At 41.8% G+C, this 12,909-nt stretch overlaps 1 protein-coding gene across 50 annotated transcripts in view; it reads right to left on the bottom strand.

Moving 5' to 3' along the window:
* Positions 1–11,608, bottom strand: part of IL12RB2 (interleukin 12 receptor subunit beta 2) — a 94,786-nt gene extending 83,178 nt beyond the window's left edge. For 4 of the 50 annotated variants that reach the window (XM_063625236.1, XM_063625237.1, XM_063625256.1 and 1 more), the window contains exons 1-3: positions 10,973–11,603; positions 5,946–6,283; positions 4,840–4,927 (exon numbers count right to left, since the gene is read on the bottom strand). The gene's annotated coding sequence lies outside the window, so the exon portion shown is untranslated. Of the gene's footprint in view, positions 1–626; positions 793–4,839; positions 4,928–5,945; positions 6,284–7,802; positions 7,919–10,664; positions 10,796–10,972 lie in introns of those variants that run through there. The other 46 variants (XR_010117453.1, XM_063625261.1, XM_063625263.1 and 43 more) reach the window with 29 other exon arrangements.
* Between the last annotated feature and the right edge of the window lie 1,301 nt (positions 11,609–12,909).

Here is a 12,909-nt window from a genome sequence, read left to right as displayed (position 1 = left end):
TCATCTGCTAGCTAAATATTTCAGAGTAGATCTTCAACTCACACATCCCCCTGAGCTGCAGTCTCATCCATCTGTCTCCTTGGCATCACCTCTTAGATGTCTAACAGATTCTCAATATTAAGGTGTTCAGTTTGAATTCTTGGCACCCTTTCTCCAAATTCGTTCCTCCTTCAGCCTTTTCTATCTCAGTGAATGATATTCTTACCCCTAAGTGGCTAAAAACACCTAGAAGTCATCTTTGATTCCAACATTTTTCTCATCTCCTACAGCTAAACCATCTCTAGTCCTGTCAACTTTACCTCCAAAATATGTTACAGATCAATGCACTTCTCTCCATTCCAACTGTCCCCTCACCCTAGTCCAAACCACTGTCATCTCTCCCCTAGTCTATGCTAGCCATCAACGTGTCTTTCCAAACCATCCTTGCCCTTTCTAAGCCATTTTCACAGAGCCAACTACCTTTGAAAAACATAAATTAGATCATGTTACCCGCTGCACACCACCACTATTTGAAACCCTTCAACAGGTCCCTACTGCTGTTAGAAAAATATCCACAGCCCATACCACACACAATCTCTCAGCCACTGCATGGACTCACTTCTTCCCATCTTGTCATCCTCGCTTACATTTTTGCCTGGTTCACTCTGCTCCATTCACACTGGCCTTCAGACTGTTCCTTGAACAGTGCCCTTTGCTGCCTAGAAGACTTTGCATTTTCCATGTCATCTGCTAGAATCCTCTTCCCTTGCTTCTTCGTGTGGCTGATGTATCTACACCCTTTAGATTTCAGCTCATGTGTTACTTCCCCCAGAGAGCCCCTCCCTGACCACTGTCTCTATCCCTCCCATGCCCTCCCTGACCAATGTGGTCTTCCCCAGTTGATTTTTTACTCATCACCTTATTATTGTCTTCATGGCACAATCTGTAACTACCTTATTTCTTTACTTAATTACTTGTCATCTGTCTTCTGTACTAGAATATAAGCCCCATAAGAGCAGGAACATTGACTACCTTGCTCACTGTTGAATACCAGCACTTAACACTGGGAAACAGTAAGTACTCAACAAATGTCTATTGAAAGAAAGATGCAAAGGAGGGAAAGGAATATGATCTTTAGAAAACTCCCTATAAACATGCCTGTGGTAGACAGGAAAATGGCTCACCAAAGATGTCCATGCCCTAATTCCCAGAATCTGTGAACAGGTTACCCTACATGGCAAAGACACTTTGGAGACATGATTAAAGTTAAGGACCTTGAGATGGGAAGATTATTCTGGATTAACCAAGTGGGCCCAATGTAATCACACGAGTCCTTAAAAGTGTACAGGAAAGGCAGGAGAGCGGGTCAGAGAGATATGATGTACTAAGGACTTGCTCTGCTGCTGCTGGCTCTGAAGTGGAGGAAGGAGCCAATGAATGTGACAGCCTCTAAAAGCTGGGGATGGATCTCAGTTCAGATACATAAAATGGATTTCTTGTGAGTCATTGTTAAAACATTTGAGAAGCACAGATTTAAGCCAAAATCTGCAGGTCTCCCCGTCTCTAAACCAAAAAGTCCAAGGTCATGGAATACAATGGCCTCTGTGAGCTAATTTCTGTCTTTATCACCAGCCACATCCACCACCACTCTCTGCTGACACTACCATCTAGTGACACTGAGCTGCTTATACTTACTCCTGCCCGTCCCATGCCTATTCATGCCTCTGTGTCTTTCCTTCATGCTATTCTCTTTACTTTCCCACTATTTTTAGACTGGGTGAGTCTTATTCATCCATCTAAACTCAGTTCAGACACCTTTCATTCAGTTATTCATTCAATAAATATGTATTAAGTAGCTGCTAAGTGCCAAGGCCTTGGGATACGGTAAAGAACAAGGCAGAAGGGATTTTAGCACTCATGGAAACAACATCCTGGAGTAGAGAGGCAAAAAACAAAAATATAAGCAACAAACTGGTGAGTTCAGGCAATAATAAAAGAAGGACATAAAAGAGGAGAGACCCTGGGGAGGATAGAAATTTGTCAACAAACGCATTTGTAGGAGGCGAAGCTTGGGCTAAAACTGGTGCTGGCCAACTGAAGATGTGGGAACACTTTTCCTCACAGAGGAATGGTGAATGCACAGCCTGGAGGCAGAGGAACGAGCTTGCCAAGGGAGAGGTACAGAAATAAGGTCAAGGTGGTTGGAGAAAGTGACTGCAGGGAGAATGGTATGTGATGAAATTAGAGAAGACGTCAGGAGCCAGATTTACTATGGACTTGTTTGTCAAAAAAGGGAGCCTAGATTTTACTCTCAAATATATGGGAAACCACTGGTGTTTAATTAGGAATTTTACTTATTTAATTGAGTTTTAATTGAGGGTTTAACAAGATATGAGTGACATTAACACACACACACACACACACACACACACACAACTCTGGGGACTAGGGTGGATGCAGGCAGACCAGTTAGGAAATGACTGCAGAGGCACAGGTAAAATGATGATGATGTGGTCCTCAGGTGTAGTGGCAATGGAAAGAAGTGGTCAGATTTCAGGAAGCTTTACTTATGTCTTCAGGTCAGAGTGAACCCTCCTATCAGTATCGTCAGAGCACCCTGGCATCTTCCTATCTTAGCACGTACCATAATTAAAGAGAACTAATTTATTTAGATACCTGTCTATCTCCTCTATTACCTTGCAAGCTCCTCAGGGGCAGAGGCCACAATTTGTGGCACATAGTAGGCATGTGCTGTCCTGGATAAAACTTAAATTGTGTGTGTATGCTCATCTATTTTACTTCTAGTTTAGTTTAATGCAACTACATTAAAACTACTTACATTAAATCTTATTCTACTACACTGTGGTTGGATTAAGTTTTTGTTATATTAGTAAAGGTGTTAAAATATACTCTTCTGACATATTGACTATTTGAGTTAAAGGCACTTGAGAAACAGCAGGGGCAAGAAGATCACTTTGACTTTCCTGCTGTTTCTTAAAATCAGAAGGTGAAATTCCCATATGAAAGACACTCCCTGTACTAGAAAGGAAGTCAACAACATCTTTATCTTCAAGGATGAAAAGTTGAGACCAAGAGAATTTTGTACAGACTTTGGCATCCCCACATAATTCAGTCACATTTTTATAGGTTACTATTCCTTGCTCAATCCAGTATTTAAGTAACTTACTCTAACTACTTCTTTGGGTCTTCACTTTTTGCATGTCTCCCATGTCCCATAATATTTGTTGAGCAAATTTGTATTTTTTTTCCTGTTTATCTAATGTCAATTTAATTCTCAGACTCAACCAAGACCCTAGGAGGATGGAGGGGAGTTTTTCTACCCCTACAGTAGCTATGCTAGCTGCTGCATTAAACTTTGGAATATTCTGGCATAGATAAAATTATGTATTGAACTGGAAGATAACTGAATGAATGGCTACATAGGGATTAAGTAGGTTTCTGCTTCCTAACTGCAAAAGATATCTATGGCACCCCTTTGTAGAAATTTTCAACATGGATCAAAATTGATGAAGCTATAACATTCTCCAAATAGTAAAATACTCAGATGATAATTATAAGGATTTAAAAAAAGGATATATATGAAATATGTTTTAATATATATTATGTCCTATTATTAAATAGGTTAAAATATATGTGTATATTATATAAACATATATATTTATATGAAATAGGTAAAATGGAAGATAAATTTGAGTTTACATAATGGTACATTGATCCAAACACAAACTTGCTCATTTTCTCTGACTACCAGGTAAAAATAGCTTCTCCATTTATGAGAAGTTCAGAATCCCCAAAGACCTTCAAGTAAATGAGGTATCTTCCACTAAAATGAAACCTCCTGTAACTGTAAACATCCTTCACATACCCTGCCTAGAGGGTAAATATTAAAACAACAACTCTGTCTTGAATCAGAAAATCAAAGAGTGTGCTATGTCACTGACTCATCACTCAAGTTGTGACAGTTTCCAGATGGTGAAAACAACGTCTCAGATCGGGGATGGGGGTGGGGTGGGCGGGAACAAGCCAGATATACACCGACCATCAGGAAGGCAGAGACAACAAGTACTCCGTGACCAGCCTCTTTCCCCATTGCTCTAGAAAGAAGCACAAAGCATGCAGCTACTTCAAAATTGTACTGCGCTAGGCTAGGAAAAAAGAAACTCTTAAGTTTCCTTTCACAGGTGATAATCTCACGTTGGCAGAAAAACTTTCTACTTCCAAATTATTTTTCTTCTGTAGCACTGTATTAAGGTCAAGGGAAATAGTGGTATTAAGGAAAAGAAAAAGGTGAATGAATCTCAGTTCTGCTGTATGCTATTGACTGTGAGAGCACCATTTCCTCATGCCTTACAATAGGTATAGTAACACCTAGCTCGACAAAGTTACGGTGACGATTAAGGCAGTTATTGTGAACAGTCCATGGTGTCATGGATTCATGAGAATACTTAGCACAAAGTAGGACCCCACTGAGGCTGGCTCCTATTTCCCCTGCTGATTCCCTCGTTTGTATTTCTTTACTAAATCACATATGATTTTCAGTGTACCAGAGTTGTATGTTTTGTTAGGCCAGGTAAAAAAAAATCTTAATTCCTAAGACTATCAAAGAATTTAAAAAGTCAGGGGAGCAAGGAGCCACACAAGTTACTAGTAACTACTGTGTCCTGCTGCTCCCTTCCCCTCCAACAGCTGACATTTCAGTCTGGACTACCACAGACAACCAAATGATTGTTTCAAGTGTGTCCCAAGGCTGGTTGTCATATAAATGCATGTCGTTAATGATCAGGTGACTAAACGAGGCAAAGAACAAAATTCTTCCCTTCTGCCTGCAAAGCTACTTACAGAGATACGTTCTACTGGTAGCAGATCAATATACAGACAACACTTCAGAGGTCATTTATTCCCGACTTTACAAATGGATCACCGTGGCCTAGAAAAAAAGAGGGGACTTGCTCAAGTTCACATTAATAGCAAAATCCAGATCAGAACCTCAGTCTCTCTCTCTCTCTCTTTCTCTCTGATGCAGTCTCGTTCTGTCATCCAGGCTGGAGTGCAATGGCACCATCTTGGATCACTGCAACTTCCACCTCCTGGGTTCAAGTGATTCTCTTTGCTCAGCCTCCCGAGCAGCTGGGACTACAGGCATGCGCCACCACACCTGGCTAGCTAATTTTTGTATTTTTAGTAGAGACGGGGTTTCACCATGTTGGCCAGGCTGGTCTTGAACTAACCTCAGGTGATCTGCCTGCCTCAGCCTCCCACAGTGCTGGGATTACAGGCATGAGCCACCGTGCCTGGCCAGTCTCTTGATTTCTAATCCAACATTACTTCTACATGTCAGACTGCTTGTAATCAATAGCAACAGTAGCAGCATAATACTAAAAATAATGCTAATCTTAACACTATACTAATACTAATGCTGCAATTTTTTGATCTCTTACTATATTTCAGGCATGATGCTAGGCACCTTACATACAATGTTTATGATATCTATCTAGTAAAGTATTTATAATGCCTAATGCTTTACTCTTCAGAAGGTTGACTCATTACTTCTGATGCCCACCTCCCTCAAAAGAGGATGAAACAGCAACACTCAGCGCACATACAATATGTAACTATATCTAATGCTATTCCACTACGGTGATGGAAAAGGATAATCAAGTTACCAATTAGCTAACCTTCTCTTCTTCATGAAATTTCCTGAGTTATGGTCATGAAAATGAACTGTTTTTCATTCCAAGTCTACCATTTGGTGACAGAATGTAACAAGCCATTACATGGGCAAAAGCCCGTCTATCAGGCCCCATCATCAAACCAGCCCCATTCATAATGTCATGGTAAATGGCTTGAAGGTGAAGGAAAGTAAAATGCATAACCTTCTCTACTTTTTCTTCTTTCTATTCAATAGTCCAAGCACTGTTTACATGAGCCAAATTTAACACACACACCTGTTTTCCTTTTTGTGCAGCTGATGAGGTTGCCTGGGATTTTCTCTAATTTCATTGGTAAGCATTTGTAGTCCTATGGTTCCTCTTTAATTTCATCCAAGTACAGGAACTTTCTTTTCTTGCTCAAATTCAGGAGACTTCCGAATTTTTGTTCCTTTTTTTTTTTTTTAATTCAATGTGTTTTCTCCTTTCCCTCTTTATGGCTTTTTTTTTTTTTTTCCTTAACTTCCTTTATTCTTTTCTCTCTTCTTTTTCTATTTTTTCTGGAATGTTGTTTCTGTCAATTCTGTTTGTCTTTATTTCCATTTTAGATATATCCCATTTGACGTAATAGACTCCTGAAATGTTGTGTGTAAACAAATCACAGTTGAAATGAATTTATCCCACCCCAACCCCTGAATCATCTGTACTGAGAACTATTTTATCCTATAGATTGAACAAGCATTTCTCCAATATAACAGTAAAAAGAAAGAAAGAAACAAGACATGAATGGAGTCTTGGAGAAACAAGACACTTTCAAATAAACTACGTGACCTCTTTTCTTTCTTGAGTAGCTCCCGTAAGCCTAAAACTTACATGGCAAGCGTTCAGCAAAGCTTCAGAAACTCCAACCGTCTCTGATTCACTCTCTGTATCCTGCTAGACCTATTGATAAAATAAGCTGTCTTCTACTGGGAAGGATGATGTGCTGGAAAGAGGCCCCAGGCACCATCCTTGGTTCCTCCACTTCTGCCTGTGTCACCATGGCAGGTAACTTCATACTTCAAAGCCTCCTTTCCTTATTTTAAAAATAGCAATTGACCTTTATTGAGAAAATTAAACCTCTTTCACTAACTTTTCTTCCTTAGTTTATTGGAAAGTTTTTTTCTTTGACATCTTCAATCTGGAAGTCTCTGTTGTGGACAATGGCAGGAGGTTTATCTTTGGATCTTGGGTATTGCAAAGTCCTGGCCAAGTTTTGCTTCACCTTGTAAGCAACCACTGAGTATTTTCATAAAGTACTACAAGGCATTAACATATTAAAATAATTGCATTGTTTTGAGAATTTTCTAAGAATTTCACAATTGTCTTAAGATAATTGGAGGCACACTTGGGAGGGGAATTAAAAAACTAAGGGTAGTGATCACCATGCCACAATGTCTCCCCAGGTTTCTCATATAAATTAAGAATTCAGCTGAAGTCTCTACACCAACAACCCTCCATCTCAGTATTTCCTGATATTTTACTTAATGTGTTGTTTTTCCTGCATATCATTGCAAAACAGAGGTTAAGATTCTAATTTTAATAATCTTTTGTAGGCATTTACTTAGTAGTTTATCACTGTGCAAAACATATAATTTTGTTGTTAATATTTGGTCAAATACATAAAGTAATGATTAGTATCCTATTCTACAGATAGAAAAATCTGTAAGTTGACCAAGATAACCCAGAAAAACCACACATAAATCTAGAATTGGATTTGAATTACATTCCTATGCTTCCCTTCTCCATAAGCACCTGAGAAATAAAAATCCTAACTTGATACTGTTAGTCTAACTGCTTTCCCTCTTCTGTTGGTTTAAATTCTGCAGGAACAGGCTTACCCCCTCATTCATTCTCAGCACGCCTCAGGGCTCCCATGTTAAACCCACAAAGCTACTACCTCCAAGAGGAATTGAACCATGTTTATGCTCATCACCTCAGTCCAAGCTCCTAGAAGAGCCTCCTGATCAACTGTAGTAGTAATGAAAAGAGCAGTGGATCAGCTCAAGACACCTAAGTCTTGGCTCGGATAATTCTAGCTGTATGGCCTGTGACAAAACACTTGATCACTCAGCCTAAGTTTCTTCATCTGTAGAAAGGGAATAAAAACAGCACCTACTGGACGGGCGTGGTGACTCACACCTGTAATCCCAGCACTTTGGCAGGTTGAGGCAGGCAGATCACGAGGTCAAGAGATCGAGACCATCCTAGCCAACACGGTGAAACTCCGTCTGTACTAAAAATACAAAAATTAGCTGGGCATACTGGCATGCACCTGTAATCCCAGCTATTTGGGAGGCTGAGGCAGGAGAGTCACTTGAACCCGGGAGGTGGAGGTTGCAGTGAGCCAAGATCGCACCACTGCACTCCAGCCTGGCGACAGAGCAAGACTCCGTTTCAAAAACAAAAAACAAACAAAAAACCAGCACCTACCTCACAGGATTATTGGGAGGGTTAAATGACAAGCTGTTAGCAGAGTACCTGGTATATAGCAAGAGCTCAATCAATGTTACCTGCTATTATTATGATAAGAAAAAAGGCAGTATCACTTCTTTTCAGTGACACTACAAGAATTAAGTTAGATGGCCTTGCTTTTGACTCCTCTCTTTGTCCATTCATCTGATTTAACACTGAATTGATTAAAACTAGATTCCATACCTCCTAACTTCATGCCACCTATCATTTAAGACATATTAAGTATTCTCAAAATTTTCCCAAACAATTTTGACTTCGTAGGTCATGAACTGGGCCTTACATTTCTTTATATTCACTAAGTCTAAGTCCAGCAAATGCACTGACCATAATGCACATGTTCAATACTTATTTGGAAAACAAAAACAAAAACAAACCACTGTTACACTAGCGAAGAGCACTAGAAACTTTCAAGGGCAAAGGAAATTGTATAAGACTTCTTTTGGGATTTGGATTTTTTTTTTTTTTTTTTTGAGATGCAGTTTCATTCTTGTCGCCCAGGCTGGAGTGCAGTGGTGTGATCTCTGCTCACTGCAACCTCTGCCTCCTGGGTTCAAGCGATTCTCCTGTCTCAACCTCCCAAGTAGCTGGGATTACAGGTGTGTGCCACCATGCTCCACTAATTTTTGTATTTTCAGTAGAGATGGGGTTTTGCCATGTTGGCCAGGCTAGTCTCAAACTTCTGACCTCAGGTGATCCCCCCACCTCGGCCTCCCAAAGTGCTGGGATTACAGGTATGAGCCAGCGTGTCCCGCCATTCTGCACAAATTTATTTGTAGGAGTTGACCGCAGTGCTGTGAGTGTAATTACAAAGATGACAAATAATTTGGTAGAGAACAAAGCAGGTGCAGCAATACAAAAATAAGTCCACAATTGAGAAATGATGCCCAATACCTACTGTACTTGGAGGATTCTTCTACCTTAAAAATTATACGTGTGCTTTAGAATTTTTTTTTTTCACACTAAAACGCATTCTAATACAGAAAAGATTCCGTTTGTCAAAGTTTGGGAATTTATCAGCCTATATAACAAACATGACATTCAGGAGGCATGACATATGGAAAAGAGCATATTGCAAACTTTTCTGGAGCCTGTTGTGCATAACAGATAGTGTAATGTATTGAGGATTTCACATTAAAATAGGGAAGGAAAGTGTTAGCTCTTAGCCACTAAGGTCCTTTTAGTTATGTGTTGGACAGAGAAATAGGGCACTGTACCATTCCTATTAATGGAAAATGAGAATCCAACATTTGTTTGTTCAAGTGGAGGTGGTTATAAGGTTCTGAGCCAGAGAGGTGGAAACAGAAGGAACACAGTTTTGAGCCAGAAACCTGTAACTCTCTAACTGTGTGAAACATGTAAGTTTCCACATCTGTAAAATGGGAATACTAATAACAATTTCACTATGTTTTTAAGGAATTAGATAATATATATCCCAAAACCAAATACATAGTAGGTGCTCGACAAAGATATTCATCGCACACACATAGCACATTATAACAATTATCTAGAATTTTAAAAATGGAGAAAAAGGACTAATTTTGCCTTATTCTTTATATATATATGCGTATATATATATACATATATATATATATATATACATATATATATATATATATATACATATATATATATATATATATATATATATATGTGTGTGTATGTAAGTATTTATTTTTAAGACAGAGTCTCACTCTCTTGCCCAGGTTGGAGTGCAGCGGCCCCATCTTGTCTCACTGTAACCTCTGTCTCCTGGGTTCAAGCAATTCTCCTGCCTCAGTCTCCCGAGTAGCTGGGATTACAGGCGTGCGCCATCATGCCCAGCTAATTTTTGTATTTTTAATAGATACAGGGTTTCATCACGTTGGCCAGGCTGGTCTTGAACTCCTGACCTCAAGTGATCTGCCCACCTTGGCCTCCCAAAATGCTGGGATTCCAGGTGTGAGCCACCGTGCCGGGACCGTGTTCTTAGACAAGGTCTATTTATATGCTTTTAGGTTACTATTTGTAAGACCTGGATCTAATGGTACAGATACATAATCCCGTACAATGGTGACACTGATATTTAGTGTGTCCCAGGGAGATGAGAAGGGCCTCATAGTTCACAAAGGAAGGGGCATATCACAGAAGAGAAAACTGAGGCTGGTCAATTTACTTGCACCAGAGCATCTCGCTAGCAACCGGCCAGGCAGGGACTCGGGGTCAGTCCAGAGGCCACAGGAAAGCCTGCCGAGACCGGGACAGTGCACCCTCAGCCGGGACTATGGAACCCCCCCCCAATATCTTACATTAGATACACTTTCAAGCAACGGGAGCCACGTCTGTGGGCCTGAACCAAGGCTGCCCCCTCAGCGGCGCCCTCTGCCCTCCTCCAGTCGCCGTCCCCTCCCTTCCGTGTGAGCCTGAACCAAGGCTGCCCCCTCAGCGGCGCCCTCTGCCCTTTTCCAGTCGCCGTCCCCTCCCTTCCGTGTGAGCCCACCCCTCTGTGCCCGGCCCAGAGAGTACCTTGGAGGCTCAGTCCGCGCGCTCCCTCCCCGCATCCAGCCAAACCACAGCCCAGTGCCTCCAAGTGAACATCTGTGCCCAGGGCGTTAGGACTGTGACGAAGAGAAGCCGTTTGGGATCATATTGGAAGACTTTAAAAAAAATAAATATACATATATATAATTTTTTTTTTTTTTCTTAAAGAGAGAAGCCGTCGCCGAAGCCCCCTCGGGAGACGCGGGGCACGGAATCCCGGGCGCGCAGACACCCTGCTGGTCCGGGATCCTGGGGTTCTCTCTGTGCCCGACCCCGAGCCACTGGTCACTCACCGCGTGTCGCCTGCCTGCGGGGACCGGGTGGCTCTGGTGCTCTGGGCCGCACGTGTCGCGCTCTCCGCGGCGCTCGGGCGTTCCCGGTGCCAGCGCCCGCCCTCCCGCCTCCGCGCCGCCAACTCCGGGGTGGGTGCGGGGGGCTGGCGGCGAGTGCGGATCGGGCCGGGGCGAGGGCCGGGGCGGGGCGGAGAGGACTCGCTTCTCAGTTCAGCTCCGCAGCCGGGCGGGCGCCCGTGGTCTCCACGCCGCAGGTGGAAGCGGGCTCGGGCGGGATTCTGCCACCTGTGGGCTCTGCTGTGCCGCCGTGAGCAGGATAATTCTCTCTCCGCCGTCAGTTCCCCTCAGATAAAACGCGGATAATACAGCCTGTCTCACAAGGCGGAGCAAGGGTCGGCCGGGGTGAGGTGCGTTTATGCACCAAGATACGATAGGCGCGACAAAAGCGTGTTGTCGGCGTCCACAGCCGCGGGGACGCTGCACGTTGTCGACAGCCAGCAGGGAACTTTCCTCAGACGCCCTCGCTCCGTGCTCCGCGCCGGCCCTCACCGCGCCGGCTCTCACCACACCTGAGCGCCGAGGCCTCCCGAGCGGACTGTGCGCGACACCGCCCCCTGGAGTGCGGGCAGAACACACTGCAACTTCCATTGGTATTTGCTGTCTGAAAAATGAGAGGAAAGTTAAACTTGAACAGACGGCGTGTCACCACTCCCATCTAGGTCCCGTGTTATAAGTGGTGTTCTCAGGCAAGGGGGAAAACTGCCCAGAGTGCAGAGGGGTCGGCAGCTCTGCATAATATTATTTATGACAATATTACTTAGAAAAAAACTTTTCTTTAAATCCATAAAGACAGACGCTCACTCTGTTACCCAGGCTGGTCTCAAACTTCTGGCCTCAAGCAATCCTCCCGCCTTGGCTTCCCAAAGTGCAGGGATTACAGGCCTGAGCCTCGGCGCCCGTCAACTTAGATTTCTTTAAATCTAAGACTTCCTTAATTATAAGACATACCATTATTTATGCACTAGTAAGAAATAAAAAGAACTGCCAGGTAAACAATAACAACGCTTTCTCAACATTTAGAATATTTTAAACTAAAATTTTATTTAGAGATTTTTAGATATCTCTAAATAAAATTTAGATTTTAAACATATGTATATTATCTATCGAATTTTTTTTTAAAGTCCCCCCGCCCCCCCCCGTTGTCTCTGGAGTTTTCTTCCAGTCCACTGAGCCCAATACAGGTTTGCTGAGCCCGCAGAAGCGGACAACTACATACCACGCGTCTGGGCATTACCTTAAAACCGCTCTCAATGTTTGAGATGTTAAATATGAAAAATGTACATCTTAGAATCAGCAACGTAAAATAGATTGTCTTTATGGGATTGTGACATACTGTAGTTTACATGCTTTAGTAATTTATCTACATGAGTAATTTTACTAAAATCTTTTAAATCGTAGAATCTAGAATCTTAATATTACTTTGTAATGAGATGATACATAATTGTAAAAATCATTTGTAACAAAGATTTTAAAAGTTGTCTTAAAGTGAGTTATTTTCTTTATTTTTACAAAAAAACCCCAAATACCCTAAATTTGCTGATCTTTTCTGTATTGATAGATGGCTCTCGGCATACGTTATCTAACAGATCTTTTTGAAGAACAAAAAACCCCAGAGGTTTATTTGTTGTTGTTTCTTCAAGGTAATTTTCACACCAAGTGATACGTTGTTATGAAGAGATGATTTGAGAACAAGTATTTCAAAGTGTTTCCATTATTGTGTTTTTCTTACTAAAGACTATATGATTGTCATCACAGAAAATGCTTTTAAAAACTGGGAAACAATTTGCTATTTTGTTTCAATCTTTTAATTGAGCAGTTCAGTGGACTTTGAAACCATTTGTTAAAAAAATATAAAAATGCAGCAGCTTCTCATTAAT

Source organism: Symphalangus syndactylus, chromosome 12 (assembly GCF_028878055.3).
Source record: "Symphalangus syndactylus isolate Jambi chromosome 12, NHGRI_mSymSyn1-v2.1_pri, whole genome shotgun sequence".
In the NCBI taxonomy this organism is placed as follows: Eukaryota; Metazoa; Chordata; class Mammalia; order Primates; family Hylobatidae; genus Symphalangus; species Symphalangus syndactylus.
This window is presented reverse-complemented; position numbering and strand designations above follow the sequence as displayed.